At 44.0% G+C, this 23,856-nt stretch overlaps 4 protein-coding genes across 24 annotated transcripts in view; 2 read left to right on the top strand and 2 right to left on the bottom strand.

Annotated features, from left to right (window-relative positions):
* LOC126489683 (gem-associated protein 8-like) overlaps positions 1-4,569 on the bottom strand; it is a 64,021-nt gene extending 59,452 nt beyond the window's left edge. Inside the window, exon 1 of the mRNA XM_050124096.1 lies at positions 4,434-4,569. The gene's annotated coding sequence lies outside the window, so the exon portion shown is untranslated. The remainder of the gene's footprint in view (positions 1-4,433) is intronic.
* Ccdc148 (coiled-coil domain containing 148) overlaps positions 1-4,577 on the bottom strand; it is a 231,765-nt gene extending 227,188 nt beyond the window's left edge. For all 3 annotated transcript variants that reach the window (XM_050124064.1, XM_050124070.1, XM_050124081.1), the window contains exon 1: positions 4,434-4,577. The gene's annotated coding sequence lies outside the window, so the exon portion shown is untranslated. The remainder of the gene's footprint in view (positions 1-4,433) is intronic.
* The window catches only part of Dapl1 (death associated protein like 1), a 341,707-nt gene that overhangs the window by 1,742 nt on the left and 316,109 nt on the right, over positions 1-23,856 (top strand). The window lies entirely within an intron of this gene.
* The window catches only part of Pkp4 (plakophilin 4), a 205,459-nt gene continuing 186,663 nt past the window's right edge, over positions 5,061-23,856 (top strand). For 16 of the 19 annotated variants that reach the window (XM_050124002.1, XM_050124024.1, XM_050123977.1 and 13 more), the window contains exon 1: positions 5,061-5,208. The gene's annotated coding sequence lies outside the window, so the exon portion shown is untranslated. The remainder of the gene's footprint in view (positions 5,209-23,856) is intronic. The other 3 variants (XM_050124042.1, XM_050124057.1, XM_050123915.1) reach the window with 3 other exon arrangements.

Genomic DNA, 23,856 nt, shown 5'->3' with positions numbered 1-23,856 from the left:
GAAGGCTACAGAGGAGAAATCTCTACCCTGCACAGATTCTCATTTTCCACATTGAATATTTAATTTCATCTTGTTCTAATTACTTCTCAACATTACTGATTCCTGTTTGTCATAGTTGGAAATCAGCGTCCAGGAAGGACTATAATGATTAATGCACACAGGCTTCTCCTACTGTGGGGCATACTTCAGGGGCTCCAGGGGAGGGATAGATAGTCATGGATGCACTAGGGAACACATCCTCTTGGGGAGAATGGTACACCAGGGGGTCAAATGTCAAGTGCCACATTGCCAGGCTCAGGCAGCAGTCAGCCTGAGGTTGGTGGATCGGGACAAGGTCAGGAAACCCAGTTGGGTCTTTAGGGTGGTGAGAGATTTGCATGTTTCAGGAAATGTGGTTGAAGGTGAGGCATGACCTAATCCTGAAACCACCTGAGCTAGTTTTGAGCCCTGGCCACGGTCCCCAGGCTCAGTGCTGCTGTCCCCCCCAACCCCCACCCGCTCACCGCCTGCCTGCTTGTTTAAACATTCCTCTTCAATAAGAAGAGCTACCAGAGCTGGTGCATTCTCAGAGCCTCTTTTCCCCACTTCTCCCTACTGTAGAGATATCAGATAGAGGCGTCTTCTATTCCTTCCTTTCTATGGTATATTTCAAAAGGAAATTGTCTCCCTAACCATCATGAGCAAATATGAATATAGTAAGCACTGTAGAGCACTGCAGTCTCCTGGCCTTTGTGAGGTTCCGGTCCACTCTCTGCTCTGGTGCTGGAGAGTTCCTTGGGGTTCTGCTGTTTACTTCTGATTCTGGGGTAAAGTCACCCAAGTTCTACATTCATTTTAAACCTTGTCCACATCAGCCTAAGTAGAGCGTCTTGCCCCTCCTTTTCTATCGTGGCTACCAAGCAGCCAGACTTGGGAACAGTTCTCTGGGCTCAGGTAGGCCATTTGCATTTCTATGGCTCCTCAGGCTGCCTGACAAAGGTTCCCTCCTCTCGGAGAGCCTGGAATTGGAGTGTCTCAGCTTCTTTCCTACCTGACAAAGCAATTGGAAAGAAAGGGGATTATTCTGCCTCACAGTTTCAGGTTACAGCCCCAATCCAGGGAAGTTCCAGCAGCTGCTCTGGACAGCTGGCGTGACTGCAGTCAAGGCGCCGAGAGCACACGGATGCTTGTCTCCCCTTTTCATCTGACGCAGGGCCCAGCGCCAGAAATGGTACAGATTACATGCAAGGTAGGGTAGGTCCTCACACATCCTTACAGGAAGCTGATCTCCAACTATGGGATTCCTGAATGTTCAAATGAGGGGGTCTCTGGGTCTCTTGGGCTCTTTTCCTTCTCTGTTGGTTTGTCTTGCCCAACTTCAATGTGAAAGTTTTTATCTTATATTTTATTTTGTTGTATTTTAAAGAATGAATGAATGAGTGAATATCTAGCCACTTGAGTAAAAATAGCAGCTGAACTGTCATTTATATCTGCTGGGAGCAGGAAAATCAGTTTTTCTCAATGAAGTGGCACTGGGCATATCCACCACTCCAGGGCAGAGCTCACGCCCAGGATTATATGATCAACATATAATAGAGTCTACAGTATTTTTGTACGCTTCTATTTGGTTACAGTTTGGTGGGGCTTTTGCTGATTTGTTTTGGGGGTATTTTCTTTTTGGTTTGGGAGGGAGGGTTTGTAGTATTTATTTTTCAAGAAAGAAATTAACGTTGGGGTGGGTAGGGAGGGAGAGTGGATCTGGAATGACTTGGGGGAAGGGGAGATATAATCGAGACTATTTAAATTTAAAAATTGTTTTAAGCAGAAAAATATTTTAAAAAAGAATTAAGCCCTTAAGCAGCATGTCAGGGATAGCCATGATTTATTGCTTATTTATTTTTTTATCTTTTATTTTTTTGATTTTTCGAGACAGGGTTTCTCCGTAGCTTTTTGGTTCCTGTCCTGGAACTAGCTCTTGTAGACCAGGCTGGCCTCGAACTCAGAGATCCGCCTGCCTCTGCCTCCCGAGTGCTGGGATTAAAGGCATGTGGCACCACTGCCCGGCGATTTATTGCTTATTGATGAGGTAACATTGATCAGTTGTCATTAGCTCTCATGGCCTCGTGTTTATGTCAGCTCTCATTGCCTCAATTTAAATATATTTTAAATGTAAGACTTTGAATATGACAGTCTTCTAGTGAATAAATGTATTCACATAAAAATATAAACTTTAAAAAATTTGTTTATATAAGAAAGACCCCCCCCAAGTGATTACAAATGCTGCCAAGTTTTAGGCAAAGTTGTGCTTTTGTTTGTTTGTTTTGAGACAGGGTCTCACGTAGTCAAGGCTGGCCTGAAACTTGCTTTGTACCCAAGGATGAGGATGAACTTCTGATCCTCCCATCTCTCGCACCCATGTGCTGCCCTTACAGGCATGAATGCCACTCCCAGTCCAAAAGACACTGGTACATGGGAGAACTTAGTCAGCAAAACCAGCTGCAATTCTGTGGAGAGAAAGAACCATCTTCAAGGGTCAAAGCATCTGGGATGAAAAAGTGGAGCTGTCCCGTTGGTACTGCTTCTTGGTGAAAGGAAAGGCCAGCAGATAAAGAGGGAGGGTAAGCAAGACTGGTTCCATAAAAGGCCAGATATTTGGGAGGCTAAGGGAGAAACTTGGCAGGAGAGGGTAAAAAAGACAGTCTGAGAAAGTAGAACCGACAGAGAAAATCCCTGTTGGTAAGATTGCTGTGCTGTGCTGTGCTGTGCTGAGTATGGAGTATGAGAAGGTCCTAGGTTATCACAGTTCCCATGCTGAAAGGAATGTAGGAGCCAGGCAGGTTCTGAGTAGCATCAACTTTTGGTGAAACAAAGTGTTTTCTTAGTTTTAACCAGCAATGCTGAGCAATAAAAGTTCACACAAGTTTTGTTTCCACTAAATATAACAAGAACAAATATAATGTTGAATGACAGCTGATTTAGGGATATCATTATTCCTGTTGGGTTTCAGCAACATTTTAATTACTGACAATGGAAATGAAATATAAATCACACACATAAAAACAATATGATGTTTGTTTTGAGAAAAATATGAAAGAAAATGATTATTAGAGTGAAAATAAAATTGGTCCTTTTTTCCATTTTTTTCTACAAAGGAAAAAGTGAGTCACCCATTTTCATCCTTGATTAGGAAAATCTTCCATTCATTCTATATTAATTAAATTTTAAAAAAAATTATTGAGATGTTGACTATACATTTCAAATGTCCTATTTATCAACCTTCGAATTTTGCCTTTTTCTATTCTCCTATGAACAAGCACACATACAAACAAACAATAACAAAACCAAGAAAAACTCAAAAGCAGCTAATTTTTCTAATGACAAGTCATGAGATATCTCCAACTTTATGGCTTGCAGCCTAAACTCTAATTCTAAAATATTTAAGTGATATAGTCACATGTTTCCCCATTTTGCTCCCCAGTCAACTAGATTCCAGTTTACAATAAGTGCCAAGGGGATTTTTCCCTAAGCAAGGTGCCATGTTAACTTTCCTTAGAATATATTTTATAAGACAAAAACCAACAGCAAAACATACCATCTAATTAAAATTCAGAATACAAGTTTAATACATATAGCTTGCACAAAATTTTTATCAGCTTTTCCCACACAATATAGTGAAAAAATTAGTATGGTCCCTTATTTTGAGGAAAAGTAGCATAAATATGATTTTTTTATCTAAAGATGATATTATGAAAATAAAAAGTCACCAAAAAATGGAAGATGAATATATCAGTGGCTGTATGCTAGAGTGAGCTTTTAAAAATATATTTTAAAGTAGTATGTCTAAAAGCTCCAGTTTAATGGGCAGTATCTAATTATGAACATCACTCATCAAAAATAATTAGCACAAAGCAAACTAGCACAATGCGATTTAAGTGAAAGTAGAGCACTCGTTACTAAAGGTCAAGATTTTCGGTGAGTACCGAGTCCATGTCCCAATTCATCATTTATTAGATTTAGAAACAATCTGGAAAACCGTCAGAAAGCAAAAACCCATCATTTGTAATCTATTTCTTCATTTCTTTTGCAAAATCATCAGGACTGATTCAGGCACTGCTCCAGTCCGTAAAATGCTGGACAGAGCGTGCACCTGCCAAGCTCAGTGCAGAAAGCATACAGGACAAGAGGGAGGGGAGAGGAGGGATTAGTTACTTGCTGCTTTGGGAAGCATAGAACTCATTCTATTGTGGGTTGATCCTTTTGGCACAATCCCATCCAGTGTCCTTACCAAAATACCACCCACAAGAAATCCTGTTTCCCCGGGAGGGGTTATAAGCTTGAAGAACCAAATATCTGAGGAAATAGCCGGCTCAGGGAAGGGGGAGTGGTTGGAAGAATTCAAGTGACCCCGTGACGTCAGGAAGAAGCAGAGGTTTAAGGAATGGAGTGGAACTCACCGGGCCGCACAGATGTCAAAGGTCAAAGGGCTTAGCCTTGCAGGCTCCCCAGATGCAGGAAAAATGAAACGCCCCTCCTGAGCTCTCAATGTAAAGCAGAAGTCCAGGGGCTCAGTTGTTTCTGCCTCTGACGCCAGGGACAAGCCCTACCATGCACGGTCTTGGCAATAGTCAAAAGCAAGACCCGCCCGATTTCAGAGCCCTAGCTCGGGAATCCCCTAATACTCCTTCCCCCCACCCCCTCCCGCGCCGGAGGCCACAGACACCTTCATCTTCACTCCCCACCTTCTTCTGGCCCTCTCGCTCTTAACAGCATCGGTCTCCATGGCGACCTGAAACCGCAGCTCCCATTGGCTTGTTCAATATGAGGGCCGGGCCAATGGGGAGGGCCGGCCTTCTCCTTCCGCCCAATGGGGCGGGCGCGCAGCCTGCCTGGGGACGGCGGCGTGCTGACGTTCCCGGGTGCCGGGACTGGCCGGGCGGGCGGGCTGGCGGCGGGGCGGCGGCCTCCGAGCAGTCTGAGTGGCTCCGGGGCTGAGTGCGCGTGGACGCTGGCCGCGGTGGCGGCACTATGGGCACGGGGTAGAGGCGAGCTGCCGCCGCCACCGGGGTGGTGGGAGAGCCTCTCCGGGGGAGGGGGCGGGTGGGGAGGGAGGGGCGGGCAGCGGCGCGGTTGCCGCACTTCGATCAGTTTGCTCCGGTGCCGCAGCGGCGACCCTTCGGTGCGGACGTCCCTGCTTCCCGGAGCGACGATGACCTCCGTCTGAGCTGGAAAGTAAGTGTGCGGCGCTGGCGGGAGGGCGCGGGGCTCCGGGGCGCGAGCTGCCCGGAGCGCGCCGAGCCGGGACCTGGCGATGGCCGGGCGCCCCCCGCGGCTCCGCGGCCGCGGACGCTCCGTCCCCGCCGCGTGCTCCACCATCCCGCCCGCCTCTCCCCTCCCCCCCGGCGGCGCACAACTTTGCCCCGCACGGTTCTACACGGCCGATTCTCCTCCGGTACCCGAACTTGAGCCCCGCGGCTCCCGCGCGCCGTCGCTCGCGCCGGGGGCCGGTAGTCTGTCGGTCTGTCCTTCGTTCCCCTGAAGCAACCGCTTATCGCTGCCTCCCACGCCCGCCCCGCGTGTCGCCCCGGCCCTTGAAGCCGCACTGGTGCTTGTGGAGACCGCCTGGCGGGTCCAGGGTTCCCAGCTCGCGGCAGCAAACCGCACGCTCCTCCCTCGCGGGCGCCCCAGCTCCAAGGCTACGGGCCACCCTCCCGCACCGCCCTGCCTCCTCCCGGTGCCAGGAGTTGGAGCGGGCGCTGCACCCATCGGAGGATCGGGGGTCCCTGTCCCCTCCTGCTCCTTGGGAAACGAGGGGACCAGCGGCGGGGCCGGGATCTGTCGGTGTGGTGGCTGAGTGCGACACCCCGCGAGCGCAGGCAGCGGAGGCGCCGCGGTTGCTCCGGGCGCCGCGATAGGCAGGTGTGTGTGTGTCTGTGTGTGTGTGTCCAACGGCGACGCGCGCTGCCAGCTCGTAGGCTGGCGACAGATTGTGCTGGAATGCAAGGAATGCACCAGGGACAGAGTCCGCACGGGCCACGGTCGCACTAGCGCCTTGCCGGCCCTGCTTTCCCCGCGCAGCCAGAGGTCACGGAGCATCTTCAGAGCTGGTGAGCTTCGTTCACTCTCCTGCCTCCGCTTCTCTCCCTGCGGCAGAGGGTGGCGGAGAGGGAAGCGTGGTAGTTTCTTGGGGCTCTAGCTTATGGTTCTGGGATTTTGCTGCATTGGTCCCCAGGACCATGAATTTGGGTGTCAGTGTAGCCAAGGTTATTGATCGTTGCACTAGGCTCTTGACAAGTTTGGTTTTGCAAGGTTTGGATAGAGCTTTTTTTTTTTTTTTTAAACTAGGGTTTTCTGAGTACCCGCAGAAGCAGAGGGCCGAACGTTCTTGAGTGACAAGCTTGCGGCTAACATATTTTAGGTGTATCAGAAAACGCCTTTTGGTGCTCCAGGTCCGGGCTGTACCGCGAGAAATCTTGAATGCATCACTGCTGTCATAAGGGTTGGAATATTTCCCCCCCCCCCGTCATACTGGGCTGTGTTTAGGCCTCGTATAATACATAATGAATAGAAACAGAGCAGCAGTGTTTGGCCAGCGATGGGACAGATAGAACTGTCTGGTACAGTGAATTCGGGGCGTGTAAGTTACCACTGCAAGTAACCCGGAGACATCACAGTCATGTATATTTCAAGATGTAATTTATTAGTGGAAAGGGCCATTTCTCTCTCTGTCACCGAGTTTCACTGAATAATAAAAAGCACAGTTCTACAACTTTTAAAGATTGGTAAATATGTATAAAATTAATAATGGCTACTATCCATGTTTTGGTCAGTTAATACAGAAAGGCAAAAATCTGCCATATGCTCTCCCAGAACCGGGATTCAGTTTTTGCTTTTGAGAAAGTAGAATTCGCCTCTTTTTAGATGGAGTGTATTGCGTGGATGTATCTTCTTTTCTGATACCTGAGAAACAGTTGTGGAAAATGGCAACGTGAAAGCAAGAACAATGCCTGGAGGAACTGCTTCTAAGCTTGCCTTGTGTACTTTTCATTCCAGGCTGTTTGCTTTGAAGGTTGCAGGTACTATAAAACCCTCCGCACTTGGTTATTTTGTATCCGATTCAATAAAAGAAGAAGTCAGTTGTTGAGCCAGTCTCCAGTTTTCCGACCCCTACTTTGCATGCATCAAGGGCATTGAAAAGTCTGCAGGCATTTTAGTTAAGACCCAAGGGAGATGAAATGAAAGGTTGTGTCTTCTAGTTGTTACATTGTTTTTCAGGTATGTCTGTAATCAGTGAACCTTCTAATTTCGAGGGTTAATTCGCCTACAGTAACAATAGGGAGGATTTTGGGAAGTGTTTGTAAATGCCTACATGAAACTTTTATTATGTAACAATACTTTATAACAGCTTAACTCTTGCTCGGTTAATTGGACTTCAAGATTGGTAAGTTAAAGCAGGAGGAGGAGGAGGTAGGTTCTGCAGCACAGTGGTTGCCATTTACCTGGCGTGTGTGAGGCCCCAAGCCCATTCCCCGCTTTTACTCCCCGAAACGTAAGAGGGAATTTAGTTTCTCTGATGCATCAGAAATGAAAAATTTTGTTCAAGTATGCAGAGTGTATATGAGCATGATTGATTGGGCAGTTAAGTTTCACCTGCTTCAGGTAAAAGCAGGCTTTCAATTGGAAATGCATCCTGTTTGTTAGAGGCTTAAGAAGAGGCTCGTAATCTATAATCATTGGGAATATCAAACTGTTCTGGCCAAAGCCTTTACCTTCTATTATATAAGGAGAAGGTGCTGCATTTGGCATGGGAATGCTGCGCGGAAGACTCTGGAATGGGAGGGATTAAGTATAGTGCTGCTTCTTACCGCTAATGTTTTTGGAAGGAGGTAGAGTAGCAGGGAAATGTTGGCAAGCCTGAAAGAAGGAGCAGCTGCTGCTGAGCCAGAGAGAAAGTCACACGCATTGTTGCTGCATTTACAGGCTGCATAAAGCAAGATAATCCCGTGAATGGATCTGACATAAGTTTAAAGAATCCGCTACCCATTTCAATCTAATAAAAACCCGAGCAATTGTATAACCTTGAGATTTCAGATTAAGTCTGCATTAATCATAACTGCAATTTTATTTCTTCTCTGTAGAAATTGGCAAAATAAATTAAAAAAATTTAAACTACTTACGTTGATATTTAAAAATCTAGTTTTTTGTCATCTTTTAAACAGAAAGTTACCCCCCCCCCCCCCCCCCCCCCCGTGTTATCCAGAGATCTGTTTAAATAGATTTTCATAGCCGGCATGATGCCAGCCACCTGGCAAATTGTGACCCTTACCTGACTCCTTTCAAAATCAAGATTATTTTGAGAATGGCCTATATTCTGATGTTTTTAATTTACTTTGAGAAATAGCTCCTTGCTTAAGTGGAAAACAGCTTTCTCTTTCAGTTGATGAAAAGTAGAGTTTGTCGTAGGGTTGTTCTAGAACATAAACATCCATGGAGTTGTACGCCCCTTTGGAGAGTTGCCCTCAGCTTTCTGGGATGACTCCTTCTTCCATATGGCAAATTAGCTCTAGTATCTTTCTGCGTTGAAGGGGAAGATGGCTCTGAAACGGAACACCAGTGGATAAGATGCATTTGGAGAATTAAGTAACTGTTTCATGGCCAAACCTTAACCACAGATGGTCGTGCCAGAGAAAGGTAAAACTGTAAGGGCCGTGGATATCAAGCTTCACGTGGGTGCAAAGAATGATGTGGCAGCCATCAGCTGGCCAGCCATCTTCATGCCAGGAGTGAGAATCCCAGTAAGGGGATCAGGCCTGAGGATGCCAAGACCTACAGCTATGATTGTAATGGGCTCACAGCACCGAAGTGCTTCTCACATTGCCACTTACTAATTCAGTGGAATTCTCTCAGTCTTTGGGGGGAATGTTACAGTGACTAAATAGGGGGTGTGTGACAAGAAGGTACGCCTCAGTTATATATAGAACTGCTTCACGTATTTGTTGGCTAAATTGCCTTTTTTCCTGTCATGGTTAGATTTCCTGTTACCTGATTTGCTCATAAATGTTGGTCACATTGCTTGTCATTTTATTATTCATAGCCTTGATAACATAGTTATAATATGACTCATAATGATTCACGGCCGATGGTAAATTGTCAATAGGGGTTGAATTATAAAGTTTTAATGGTATAAAATATGTAAAATATGGAAGTCTCAGAACTCCTAGGCATTTTTCGGGTGCCGAATCGTGCCTGGTTGGATAGATGATAGATGTTGTAGATAGCTCCCTCCCCCGGCTTAGAGCTGCCAATAGAGTACGTAGAGGGAGAGCAGAGGAGCCAGTAAGTCTTTCCATGACAGCCACAGTGTGAGCGATTTCTCCTGTTAGTGTCTTAGTTATGGTTTCTATTGCTGCGACAAAACACCATGACCAAAAAGCAAGTCGGGTAGGAAAGGGTTGATTTGGCTTATGCTTCCACAATGCTGGTCATGATTGAAGGAAGTCAAATAGGGCAGGAACCTGGAGGTAGGAGCTGATGCGGAGGCCATGGACGGGTGCTTGCTCAGCCTCTTTTCTTACAGAACCCTGGACCACCAATGCAGAGATCACAACACCCACAGTGGGCAGCCCTGCCCGACCACCAGTCACCAATTAAGAAACTATCTTACAGGCAGATATTATGGAGGCATTTTCTCAGCTGAGGTTTCCTCCCTTCAGGGCGCTCTAGTTTGTGTGTCGAGCTGACATAAGACCAGCCACCACAGTTAGCCTCTGTATTACACATGAATTCAGTGATTGCGATCCTTCGCCATCAGCACCGTCACATTTGTCTGGTTGGAGGAGAGGAAGCCCTGTTAAGTTGACCAAGGCCATTTTCCTAGAGTGTAGATATGGTGCCTAGCGTCTGGATAGAGTTGCGCGTATTGCGTCATAAGATGCCGCTGTGTAAAAGTGTGCTTGCAGTTGAACTGGGGCCATCTGAGTACAGTGGAGGCCTTTGGATCCTGCTCTTGGAACTTGGAATGCAATTTTTCATAGACATTCAACAGTACACGTAACAAACTTTGAAACCCTAGATGGATGGGACCTGGACATCTGACAAGTTGTTGTACAGACTTCACAGGTGCTAACATATTCAATCCTCTTTTATATTCCAAACTCAAGAGGTGTAAATTGGGAGGCAGAATGAGATGATCTGGTACTAAACTTTACCACTTTGACAAACTCATTGGGATATCCTCCTTGGATACCAATGATCCAAACTTCAAGTTTCCTAAGTATGCCTATAGATCATCTTGTTCTCCTTCATGTCCCAAGTCATAACAACAGAAAAGTTGAGGTTCCATTATGGGATTTGTTTTTGTTTTTCTGAGTTGGTATCTTACCCTGAAGCCTAGGCTAGCCTGGAACTCTCTGTATAGCTTAGGCTGGTCTCAAGCTCAGGGCAATCCTCCTGTCGTCAGCTTAATGAGATTATAGGCATGAGCCACCCACCTGCTCTGCCTGGCTTCCCACCCTCCTAACATAACAGTCTTACTATGCAGTTCTGGCTGTTGTACTCTGTAGACCAGAATGTTCTCTCTAGACTCACTCTGCAGACAAGAATGGCGTCGAATTTACAGACATCTGCCTGCCTCTGCCTGAGTGCTGAGATTAAAGGTGTGACCACTATGCCTGCCAGCAAAATATTAGAATTTCCTTCATGTTAATGACAAATTGTGTGTGTATGTAGGGGTATAAGGGTACATAATTGTGTCAGGGTACCTTTGTGGAGGTCAAGGGACATCTTGCTTCTCATGTTCTACTCTGTAAGTTTGGGCATTGCATGTGGTCAGCTAGCAGGTGGCTTTACCTGCTAGGCCATCTCTTCTCCCTGATTGCTGGCCCTAGCTTTAGTGGAGTTTTTTTTTTTTTCTTTCCCACATTTGTTTGTTTGCTTGCTTGCTTTTGATTTTTGTTTTTCAATAGTATTTAGAGGATTGAGGAGAGAAGTTAGTTCATAAATGTTTGCAAGTTCTCACCCAGAACTCACAGCTCAGTTCAATGTTAACTGTAGGACTTGCTAGTGAGCAAGGATCCTAGGAGTACCCCCAAGGGATGTGTCATCATCAACAGCCAGCGGTCATTCGGTTCTGGCACTGTGGTTCATCTTTTGGTCTAATTTTGGTCATCTGTAAAATGGAGTGCTCTGAGTACATACCTTATGTGGACTCTGAGGTTTAAATATGTTAGCACATGCCAAGTCTGTACAAGACCTGACTCAACACTTAAATATGTCATTACCTTTCTTCTTATGGTGTTGCTTTCTAAGACCCTCTGTAGCATCTACTGTATGTAGGCCAAGTGACTGACTGGCCTTCAGTGCTACTACTGCCAAATGACTATGGACATAAAGTAGATTGAGGGAGAAATAAACTGCTCCAAACATTTGAAAGATAGTTTAAGCAAGCCAACAGACGGTGGTTTGTAAAGATATCAAGAGGCCCTAGTTCTGGTTGTGGCTCTGCCACCGGGCAAGTATGTCTCTTGAGCTAACCACTAACTCCCCTGGGCATTAGTTTTCTTACTCATGAAAAGTAGGAATTGCACTATGGTCTCTTGAGTACTTCTACTACTTACGTTCACAGATCTTAGAGCATTGAGCATTTTCTTTCTGTTACATTTCTTTCCTCAGCAAGAATGTGCTGTCTTCTTAACAATTTACCTTATTACAATTTACCCTTTAGCATAAAGGGACAACATTTAAGTTGTAGGCCTGAAATGCTCAGCTCCTGGTGATGCAGGTGTGCAGAGGACATCCATCTAGGATTGGGGGTGTGGGGTGGCAGCGCTGAGGTGTGGAATGAAGGGGGACATGGAGGCTCAGAAAGGCAGCAGCCAGCAGGAGCTGAGCAGCCAGCTCTAGGGATGCTGAGCACTGCACAGCACTGCACACCGTTTGCCACAGCTCTACCCTTAGGGCCCATTTGTTAACCACCAGTCCCCATTGTGCATTGGAGCTTCAACCGAATTTTCCATACGTGAAATAGAAGCGTAGGGGAACAAAGGATAGTAGCTCAAGTGAACTAATCTTGCTGGCATGAGGAAGTGCCTCTTATAATTTGCTTGGATGATTTGATTAGCCTCAAGGAAATTCAACAGATAGGGCATACAATTGTTCCTCTGAAAAGATATTTTCTGTGACTCCTTCATGTTCATAGGGACTTCCTGGTCCATATTTCATACAGTGTGGACTCTTTAAACCCAACTCTTAATCCTTACCATATAGTCTGCTTATCGGCATTCAGAAATTAAGGTGGATTTCAACTGGACGGCCCAATTTAGTTTTGTGTTCTTCAGTAAGAAGACAATGAATTTAATGGAGAGAACGTGTCCCATTTTCTGCTCTCTTTCATAAGGGTGTGGTGGGCTGATGAGTACACATTTTTCAAATATTAGCTTAAAAGCTCCGAAGTTGGCCATTTTCCTTAATGTCTCGTTTGCAAAGGGAAAATGACCAACACAGATACACTACTATATTAGACTTCTTAGTGTCATGCCAAAGTAAACACTTGGACAGGCCATTTGGTGTGTGTACCTTTACAGAAAACATAAATACTCATACAAAATGACAGTTAAAAATAATTAAACTTTGCAATGAAGAGAACTTTGTTTTCGGATTCCCTTGGCCATACAGGAGACAAAGGTGGGTTAGCAGTAACATTTAACCCCACATGCAACCAGGGGTCTTAGCAAGGAGACTGCAGACAAGTCATGGTTCAGGCATGCGTTGGCGTGGGCTATGTGGCATCTGTCTTTTAGGGATCCTTCTCAAGTTTCATAACCTGGTTAGGGAAGGTAAGACATGTGGACCAAAGACTAACAACCTACCCGTCTTGGTTTATAAACAGACCTGTAAAATTGTTTGATCAGTGTTAAGGATGAGCTGTAAAGTGACTACAATTTAGCTTTTATTTCTTCTCAATTGCATGTTTATTAGTTGATAGATTATTCAAATCTAAGGAGTCAGATGTGCTGTCCACTGTCATTGGCTTTATTTGTAAAAGGCTTAAAACCAAAAGGTACCTACTCACTTCCAGCAGTAAGGTAGTGACATCGGAACAAGTTGCCATCATGAATCTGATTACATCTCTGGGAACAATTTACTCATTGCTACTGTAAATAATTAACCGTAGTGAAAATGCCGTAACTGTGGCAGAGTGACTGATGACTTGAGACTTGCCTTTTAGTAAGTCCTTATTTTCTGAAAAGAATATCCCAGTTTAGTGTGTTTTGTGGTTTCTTTCATCATGTGTGCAAATTATAAATCTAAGTCTGAATTTACTATTAATAATAGTCTCTTCCATTGCTACAAATAAACAAAAGAATGATTTAAAATCTCACAAGACGTCTGTTAGAATGAATAGTCCCATTGACTCCTACCTTGACTCTTAGACTCAAGCACGGAGGGAAAATTTCTAGTTATTGTCATCTATTGAATAAGCAGCAAGGGACAATTTTAATACAACAATAAAAAATCAGAATCGTTGCCTGGACAGCTATTAATGTGAGGTTGATGAAAAATAACTTTGCTGTTAAATGTCCAGCTTAGGTCTTTGCAGATGAAAATATGTCAGTCTGTAATCTATCACCCATTGTCAAGTATCAGTTTTTCAAAATGGTCTTCACAATTTAAAAAACAGTTTTCGGCAGATTAATTAAATCTGTAAATCACCTATTGTGGCATCCAGTGACTATATGTCAGTTCATGGGCAAATGATTCCCGGCCCCCCCCCCCCAACCAATTCAGCAGCAGGGATTCAGGTCTTCCTGTGACTCATCTTGAACCCCATGGGATAAAGAATGAAGGAATGAGTTATGAAACATTTGCCTATGCTTTTCAACAATTCCTTCTTCTTTAGGTTGCTTTGGTAAACTGAGATCTGTGTTTATAGTGCATGATGCTTCAGTGAAGACTTTCAATTTTTTTTTCTATTTTAAAAAATTTCTTTTTTAGCCATTTACTAAATAAGGAATTCATTTGTCAATTTCCCTGGTAACAGAATTAATTAGAAAATTTAAAACAGATTGATTCATCTTCATGTAACCCTAATTGTTTGGATTATAACTATGGAGATATAAAGCTTTTTCTGAAACTATCAGTAGGCAGCTGTCAGGTGCCAGGACCAGCTTGGTCAGGTTTTGGAAATTTGATACTGAGCAAACTTGATAGCTTGTCTCATGTGACTTAGTATAGGTTGTATGCCTTAACTGAATGCTTGGGAACAGAAACGTTTAGATTTTGGAGCTGTTCTTTTAATTTGTAATTTTGAATAGACTTTACTAGTTAAACACCCCACCTGAAAATGCAAACTAAAAATTGTTCCAAAATCTACAACTTTAGAAAATTATACGGAATATTTTAAATTTATTCTTTGACAGTCTCTCACGTAATGCATCTTGAAACTTAGAACTTAAGAAGAAGATTTATGCATTTGTTTGTATGTGTGTGCCTGGGTGTGTGTATGTGTATTGAGTGTGTGCAGGTGCTTTTCTCCCCAGCTTTCTAAACTTACAACTTTTGGGTACCAACATCTGTTGAAATAAGAAGTGGCGGGGCTGCGTCCCCAACACCCCGGCCGCTTGGCTAGCTTATGCCCGAAATAACAACACACAAACTGTATTCATTTAAGAACTGCTTGGCCCATGAACTCTAGCCCTTACAGGCTAATTCTCGCACCTGGACTAGCCCATTTCTAATGATGTGTGTAAGTACCCCAAGGTGCGCTTACCGGGAAGATTCTAGCCTAAGTCCATCGTGGGTTGCAGCTGCCTGGGAGAGCAGAGCATGGCGGCTGTCTGGTCCCTCTGGAAGCAGCGCAGAGTCTGACCTCACTTCCTCTTCCGCCCAGAATTCTATTCTGTTTATTCCTCCCACCAATGCTTTAACCTATGAGGCCAAGCAGTGTGTTTATTACTTAACCAATGAAATCAACAGATTGATATATGACACTCCCACATCAAACATCATACTGAAAGGATTCAGTTTAGAGAATTCAAATCTTTGGATAAGGACTTCTCAACCTGTAGTACTTTTTGTATGTTTTGGATTAAAGACAAAAGCATATATAAAGGCTAGAGTTTTTAGAAGGAAAATGTTATTAAATCCCAAGTATATCATTGGCACTAAAATTATGCAAACCAAATGAGAATCTATATATCTTGTTTTGGCCCTGTAAAGTAAGCCAAACCAAACCTTTAATAATGTCATTAGAAACATTCTTTTGTATCTTATGGTCTTTTCCTTGGGTATTTAATGTGATAAAGTTTGAATACGTTTCTTCTGGAGAAGCTTCTCTGTGTAGCCCTGGCTGTCTTGGAACTCACTCTGTAGACCAGACTGGCCTAGAACTCAAGAGATCTGCCTGCCCCTCACTCCTGAGTGCTGGGACTAAAGGCATGGATCACTACTGTCCAACATGTCTTCCTCGTGTTACTGTTAGTACAAGGTCTTGATGCATAGCCTGGGTCAATCTTGAACTTGCTATTCTCCTGCCTCCCCTCTGCAATGCTGGTAACAGTCATGCATCACCACCCAGCTCAATTATACTTAATTAAATTCAATTTGTGTGTGTGTGTGTGTGTGTGTGTGTGTGTGTGTGTGTGTGTGTGTGTAGGTCAGACCCAGGTTTTGGCTGGTCCTCATCTTCCACCTTGTTTGAGAGGAGGTCCCTTTGTTATTTTTTTCACTGAGCATGCCAGACCTGTGAGCTTCTGGGAACGGCTGTGCCTGCTTCCTGTCTTCCCGGAGGCACACTGCGATTACAGAGGCTCCTGCTGCAGCATGTTTTTCGTTTTGTTTCTCCTTTGGGTTCCGGGCTTTAAAACTCACTGAACCATCTCCTCAACTCTTAATTGAAATTTCAATTGTGAGGTGTTTATGAATTTACACGTATTTATGAAAAATAATACAGAAAAATCTGATAAAGCTTTTACCCAGGTTCCCTCTGTGTCTAGCATAGGTATCTGTAGTCCAGTGTGACATAGACCCAGCCAAGACCCCGAACGTTTCCACCACTCACAGCTCCTCCTGTTACCTCTTGTGGAATACCCACATCTGGGCAGCCCCCTTAATGCCTATCCCCTTTCACAATTGTGTTATATATGATGATGCATAATAGTCTTACAAAATAGAGAGGGCAGGGAGGACCCCATGGGTAAGTTGGTGGCCCCATCAGCCTGAAGACCTGGATTAGATCCTGGGAATCTGCCTACAAGGGAGCTCTCGGCCTTCTCTGTGAGCTCCAGGCCACTCAGAGACCCTGACTCAGAAACAAATGCCTGAAGAATGACACTGCAGGTTGCCCTTTGGGCACCGCACACTTGCACAAATGTACAGACCCACGTACACACAAAAACTTGTACACACACACACAAACATACACACACACACACAAATAAAATGAAAACATTTTCATGCACCAGGCTAATAGGCCTGACCAGTATGATGTAAAATGAAGATGGTACCCTCCCTCCTGTGAGTTTGTAATGACCTCCCTTGTCTAGCTTTTAAAGCTGGGTGGGGCTCTTCCCTTTTCCTGAAACATTTTCTAAAGCATTGTTTCTATTGTCCCCCCCCCATTGTTTTACGGGTTATTATGTACATTTTCTGTTAGAGGAAAATGCTGAAAGCATTTCTGGCCTAAATAAAGTCTTCATGGTCATTACGTTAATCTAATTAGTTTTTAAAAATATCTTTTCTACCTTGATGTCAAGCATGTTGATTTCATAATTTAAAGTAACACCATACATATTACTTAGCTGGTTTCATTCTTTGTTCCATATTGCTTCTGTTCATTTAAACATGTTCATTATTAATATTTCAACCTTCTGAAATAAGATGTGAGAATGTATACATCGACTCCTTAAGGAATCCTAAATTATAGCTATGTGAGATGTTCCCTTGATGCTCCGCTTTAAAAAAAAAAAAAAAAGTTCCTTTTCCTACATTTGTTCAGTGTAACCTTTCTTTCCTCCCCCCCGTCAACGATCCTGCGGACATGAAACCTTCCCTGGCCTTCCTTTCTACCCTGCTCCAGATGTAAGCCTCTCTTCTGTGCTTGTCAACACCGCGTGCCTGGCTCTGTCATGCGCATCTCTCACGTTGTGTTGTCCTTATTTTCTTTACTGTTTCCTGGCTACTCTGTTCGCCTCGTCGGATTGGGGCTATGTCACAGGCATCATTGTAATTCTCTCACCTAGCAGTGTTCCTGACAGATAGTAAGCACCAGATGCTTGCTGTGAGTGAGGGAATAATTAAATACTTTGTTTACACCCTAAGAGACTGCTCTTTTCTCTGGCTCCAGTATCTCTTCATTGGTTATCCTAAATGATCATATTCAGACTTCTAGAACACCATTTAAGGCCCTTCATTGTCAAAATCTAATCTTGTTTTTTTTTGAGACAGGGTCAGTAGCCCTGATTGACCTGGAACTCACTATGTAGACCAGGCTGACCTGGAACTCACAGCGATCCACCTGCCTCTGCTTCGCTAGTGCTGAGATTAAAGTTGTGAGCCACCGTTCATGATCCTTCCTTTCTACTTACTGTTTCCCTTCTTTCCTCACGTGTGCAGAACGCCCCAGTCCACCACCAGTACCTCATTCCAATCCCACCCCTTCTGTTGGGCCTAAGGATGGAACTCGGGGCATCAGGCTTGGGCAAACACCTCTACCCACAGAACCATCACTCTGGTCTAGCAAATGTTTTTTTTTTTTTTTTTTTTTTTTAAACTTCTTCCCAGGCTTTTAATTATAATCCTCCCATGATAATTTTTGTTGTTATATTGGACTTTGGTTTCTATTGGTTAGCCCTTCTTTGGCTGTTTGCTTCAAATAGAATGTGTTTTTGGCGGAGACATAGTTCTTGTCTTTCACGTTATCCTAAGTGATTCATTTCGCGTTGAGGTGGCTGGAGAAATAGTGTTGTCTGGAGGGCAAGGTTAGCACCTAATTGAGATGGACTCAAATGCATGGACTCATCTTCATCCCTGGCATTTGCTGAGGGCTCATGAGGTGCCAGTCTCTGGTGTATGCTGAGGTGTTTTGAAGACCCCACAACAGACAGTACAAACATGAGCAGGATTTGCTTCTCCAAGTTACCATTTATTTATTTATTTATTTGGTTTTTCGAGACAGGGTTTCTCTGTGCTTTGGAGCCTGTCCTGGAACTAGCTCTGTAGACCAGGCTGGTCTCGAACTCACAGAGATCCACCTGCCTCTGCCTCCCGAGTGCTGGGATTAAAGGCGTGCGCCACCATCGCCCGGCTATTTTTATACTGTACTTTCTCATATCAAAGAGTTAAAGCTATAAACCATAGAACAAACACATTTACTTATTGAAATTTTAATTTTAACAGAGGAAAAAGTGTGTGTGTTTGAAGCTCCCAGCTTGTGCTGTTCCATATGGTGCCTCTGGCCTTATGAGCTATTTAAATTGAAAATGTGGTCCTGTACTCATACTAGCCAGATTGGAGGCCACATTGCAGAAAGTTCTAGTGGAAGTGGCATACAGAGGAACTGGTGCCATTTACAAATAAATAAAAGTGTAGCTGCTTTGTAGACTAAGGAAGGTGACAGAGCCTTGCAGTTCCAGGACACGCTATCACAGACACTTATTCTGGAGGTCCTAAGGGACTGAGAAGCCTTCTGCTGTGACTGAGGGACCAGGATGGGAGACAGCAGAAAAATCAAAAAGAATTCTAGAAGTTTCTGTTCCTGAACTTGTGTGCAGAGGCCAAATACACATATTCTTACCCTAAATCAAGTAGCAAATTGAGGAATGGATTATGCATATACAACGATGTGTGATGTTACACTTGTTTTCATTGCTATCAAGCTTTTTGATATAGTTTATGTATTGTTATTTTGTGCATTAGTGTTTTACCTACTTTTATGTCCCTGTGACGGTGTCAGATCTTCTGGAGCTGAAGTCATAGATAGTTGAGAGCTGCCATGTGGGCACGGGGACTAGAACCTGGGTCCTCTGCAAGAGCAGATGCTCTCACTGACCCCGAGGACTCTGTTCAGTCGTCTTCCACCTCTCTCATCGCTGTTAAATGCATCAGACCTTGAGGGTTCCAGTTTTTTGCTTCCCACCCCAGCACAGGTCTGCTGAGACCTGCAGGAACAGAAATGGCAGAGCCCTTGCCTTCAAGGAGCTTTGGTTAAAGATTACACAAGATTCTGGGGACAAAAGGAGGAGGAAATTATTGTCCTGCCTTTAATTTGCAGCTTTGCTTTGAAATCAAGCTGAAAACACTCGTCAGCACACATGGAAACCATTATACACAGAGCAAGGTGCCCCACAACGTTCATTTAGTATGCAGAGGGCCACCCTGCATCACAGCCACAGGGAAGGCAGAACTTCTCCTCCTCTTGGTTTTTCTCTCTAATCTAGTTTGAAAATTTCCATAAACTAGGTTCATGGCAAAGGGTAAAATACAGTATGAGTTGCCTCAAATACTTGGATTTTAAAATTTAAGCTTCTAGCATGGAAAATGTGACAGGAGTCTCCCTCTGTTGCCCGTGTTTTATTTTGTATGGTTGCAAAAGGTGAGATGGTGTCCTTTCCCACTGGAGGTGCGGGGTGAGAGTGTGCAGGACCCTCTGTCTCAGTTGGGTTATAAAGTGATCAGGGCTGAGAGGATCAGCCTAAAGAAAATGACCAACTCTACCTGTTTTGGTCCATTTTAACTTCTGGTCTTGTACTGAAGCAGGGAAAGAGCTGAGGAAGAGTGTGTTTGCAGTTCACCTCCTCGGGAGCATTTCCTTAGGGATCTTTAAGATGTTGGCTACCTGTAGAATGAGACGGAATAATTTAGGTGTGTTTAATTTTTCAGTAATCAGAAAGTGTTTCATGCCTTTGTTAAGTTTAATGGCGTCTCTAAAACAGGAATTACTTTGCAGTGACTAGTTTTTCTTCTCTCTGAAATAATACTTAGTTCAGTAAGTGATAGTTAATGGAGGGAAGTCATTGTCCCGGCCCATAGCTGTGAGTAAGAACAAGCACACCGGCATTCATTGATTTTTCGGTCGGATGCTGCTGCTCTGTCAGATGGAGCAGAAGAGGAGAGCAGCCTCGTTTGCAGCACGTCTCCTTCGTATGCGCCAGCATGTGGCTGCAGTGCTGTGCACACGTTGAAATAAAGCACATAACCTCATGTCAGCACTTGAAGGCTTTTTTTTAAACAATGAGCAAAATGTTAGACATTTCAATGTGAATAGCTCTCACGATCCAGAAAACACGAGCAGACAATTTAATTGTTCTTGACTATAAAAATCAAGTCTGATATTAACTTTAATCCAGGGATCTATTCATGTAGGGTTTTCCCCCTGATTTTAAGCAAGAATTAAATTTGTATGCCTAAGCATCCACACTGATGTAACATTCAGAAAGAAGTGCACGTGACTGGTGACCCAGCCTCTTCCCTGACCCCTCTATCCTGTCCAGAAGCAGGACTTCTCTCTTTTAATACTCTTTCCACCAAAGCCTTGTCTTGGCCCAAGTTTTCCTTGACCTTCAACGTTCTGTGAGATTTTTTTCAAGCCTGGTAGTGAGTGTTCTTGGAGGACCTAGCGGGAGGGTGGAGCAGAGTCTTGAGGTTGTTTTTGTAACTGCTTAGATAAATTGCTCTTAAAAATGGATGGCTTAGAAACGCTGTTAGAAAATGTGGGGCGTTCCACCAACTCCTCTCTTCCCCTCCACCAACTGTTTTTGTTGTTTTGAGGGAGAGTCTTGCTGTGCGGTCTAGCCCCTTCTCACATTTGAGGTTCTCCTCTCTTAGCCTCTGAAGAACAGGGTTACAAATGAGTTCTACCCTGCTGCACCCATCTTTCTTTCTGCTAGAAGAACTGATGCAGACCTCTTAAAAAAGGTTTGTTTTTAGTTGGGGGTGAGGATGGGCAGTGTGCATTCAAGCTGCCCCTGGAGGGCCGGCGTATTGGGTCCTGCAGGAGCTGGAGGCCCCTGTCAGTTGCCTAGCTTGGGCATTAGGAATCAAACCCTGCTAGAACAGTACTGTTTTTTGCCCATTTCCCCAGCTCCCTTTACATTACGTACTTTTAATAGCTCTTTGAAGAAGTTTGTCTTTGCATTTGAATCCCCGGCCTCCTATTGGAGTTTGTTTGTGTTTTGGATACTGCGTATGTGCTGTCTTCTCACTAAATCTAGCCTTAAAAAGTTACAAAACTGACTTATGTTTCAGTCAGTAGTACTCATCCAAATGCTTGGCACAAATACAGCTCTGATGCCTCAGCATCCCTTTCTCAGGCGGCCTGGTCTGTGTATCTGTGCACAGAGGCATCGTTGGCAGTAACTGTGTGCTTTGTTGGCTGAGGCCCCTGGTGATGACCTTGCCTTAGGTCCTACCATGGAGGAGCCACATGGTAGACTTGACTTCAGGTTGAGTGGCAAGAAACAATGGCAGTCACGTTGTTCTCCTTTGTAGTCTGGGCTACTCACACCATTGTGTCATCTACTTCTTCAAGCAGCTTTGAATCTTCAAGTTGAAAAGTTCTTAAGCTGTGACCTTCATCCCTAGCCAGTTACCGTGTTAATAGACCAGAAATTCAGGTTATAAAGGATGTATTGATTTTCTCGACAGTACTTTCCGCCATTTCATTCATTCATTCATTCATTCACTCACTCATTTTTATATTTAATCATTTATTGTTTTCCGATACAGTAAAAGGTTTCTCTATAGCCCTGGCTGTCTTGGAACTCGCTCTGTAGACCAGGCTGGCCTGGAAGTCACAGAGATCTTCCTGCCTCTGACTCCCAGGTGCTGGGATTAAAGGCTTGTTCCACCACTATCCAACTGCCATTTTACTTTATTGAATTTATGTATGTAAAGTTTATTTTTATTTGTGTTTGTGATGTGTCACAAGTGTGAGGGTGCCCATAGAGCCCAGCAGAGGGTGTAGGATTTATCTGTGTTTGTGATCTGCCTGATGTGGGTTCTGTGAATGAAACTTGAGTCTTCTAAAAAAGCAAAAAGTATTCTTAGCAACGGAGTCATCTCTCTAGAACGGTATCTCTCATTTTATTGATTGATTTTTATGCTTCATTTTAAGGTTTAGCTATGTGAATTCCTTTTGAATTTTTAAATTTTTAATTACTGAAAAATAATAACTCAATCCATGAATTTGATGGAATCCAGATATAACCAACAATTGACATTACAACCATTTTTAAAATGGAGTAGCAATTCCTTCCTTCCTCCCTCCCTTTCTTCCTCCTTCTGTCTTCCTCCCTCCATCCCTTCTTCCCTTTCTCCCTTCCTTCCTTTGCTATAGGGTCTTTTCATTGTCCTGGCTGACTTCTATCTCACAGAGATCCAGCTGCCTATGCCTCCTGAGTGTGGGTATTAGAGGTGTGTACCACCACAGCCAAACACAGTATTTTTCATATTTAAAATGTACTGTTATCTAAACAGAACAGTAGACAGTAGTAGCCTGGTGACTGAGTGTTCACTGTAATAGGAATCAAGTAATTTGTCCTGGTCTCAGAAGTTCTTCCTATGTCACCCAAAGACTCTCTGTTTGGACTTTTTTTTTTTTTTCTGTTTTGTTATTGTTGTTTGTTTGAGACTGAGTCTTGCTGTGGCCTTGTACTTTTTACGAAATGCCCTAACCTGGGTTCATTTAAGGAGCTAGCCTGAGTACAGCATCTGTCTAGTGTGCATTGATGAGTCAGCAAGCAAACATGTGGAGCTAAACTGGGGAGATGATCAGAGGACCTAGGAGTCGCATAGGAGAAATTGCTGAGGGGGTGGGACGGACGGATGAGTGGAAGGCAGCTGTGGAGGCTTTGTCTTCTCTCAATGAGGTCCGAGCAGTTTGCCTCTTCAAGGATGGTATCTTAAATCCCAAAGTTGCACTTGGAGAAGGAAAAGGGTTTGGCTGTGCCGCCCTGCCTATTTGAATGTGAAAATGCAGTCCAGTACTGCCGCCTCAGTTAGATACATAGTGGTCCTGTGGAATGCAGAGTCGCTTACATTGCAAGGACAATAAGCTCACTCTAGCCGGCCAGCCACCCCTTCCTAGAGTGTGCGTATCAGATTGCTTATACTATATATACTATATACTATATATACTATATATACTCTATATACATATTTTATATATGAATTCACACTGTCCAGAACTGTACAGTTGTCAAGCACTGCATCACTGTTTTGCTCTACTTTGTTCACTGCAAAGTCTTCCCTTCCTAGGTTCCCTATCCTGAACTTGTTAATGAGTAGGAACAAATTCAGACAAGAAAGTACTTGGTGTTGTCTGCTCATCATTATATCCAAGTAAAGTAAGATCTGTGATCAGCAATTGCACTGCCAAAAAAAACCCCAAAGTGCTCTAGTTAGGTACCTCTGAAGTAGGAGTACTGATGATGGCCACCTTACCCTAGCTCTTAAGTCTGAACCATAGTCTTATGCCGGATGAGTAAGACACATGGGAGCTAATGCATTCTATGCGCTCAGATATGTAGAATGAATTTATAATATATGTTCGTCAACGCCTGGGTCAAGGAGGAAAATTTTCTGACAGTGATAAATAGTGTAGTCCCGTTTGTTTCAAGGCCAATGGAAGCATCCTCAAAGTGGGTCCAGAATGAATGTATAACAGTGCTTCCCGGGCAACAGATGTTGTCCTTCAGCTAATCTGTGTAGGAATTCATCTTACCCTTGTGTTCCACTCCCAAACACTGGAGACTACCTAGGCTAGCCCAATTAGAGGGGTGTCTTTTGCAAATAAGGACAAAGTTCATCCAAAAGAGAATAAATATTTCCTTGTAGCAGAAATACCAGCTCCTCTAGCTCCAAACTGAATTATGGCCTGATTCTCAG

This window comes from Alexandromys fortis, unplaced genomic scaffold (genome assembly GCF_014885135.2).
Source record: "Alexandromys fortis isolate MF-2015 unplaced genomic scaffold, M_Fortis_MF-2015_v1.1 scaffold_8_9099976_23576923, whole genome shotgun sequence".
NCBI classification, from domain to species: Eukaryota; Metazoa; Chordata; class Mammalia; order Rodentia; family Cricetidae; genus Alexandromys; species Alexandromys fortis.
This window is presented reverse-complemented; position numbering and strand designations above follow the sequence as displayed.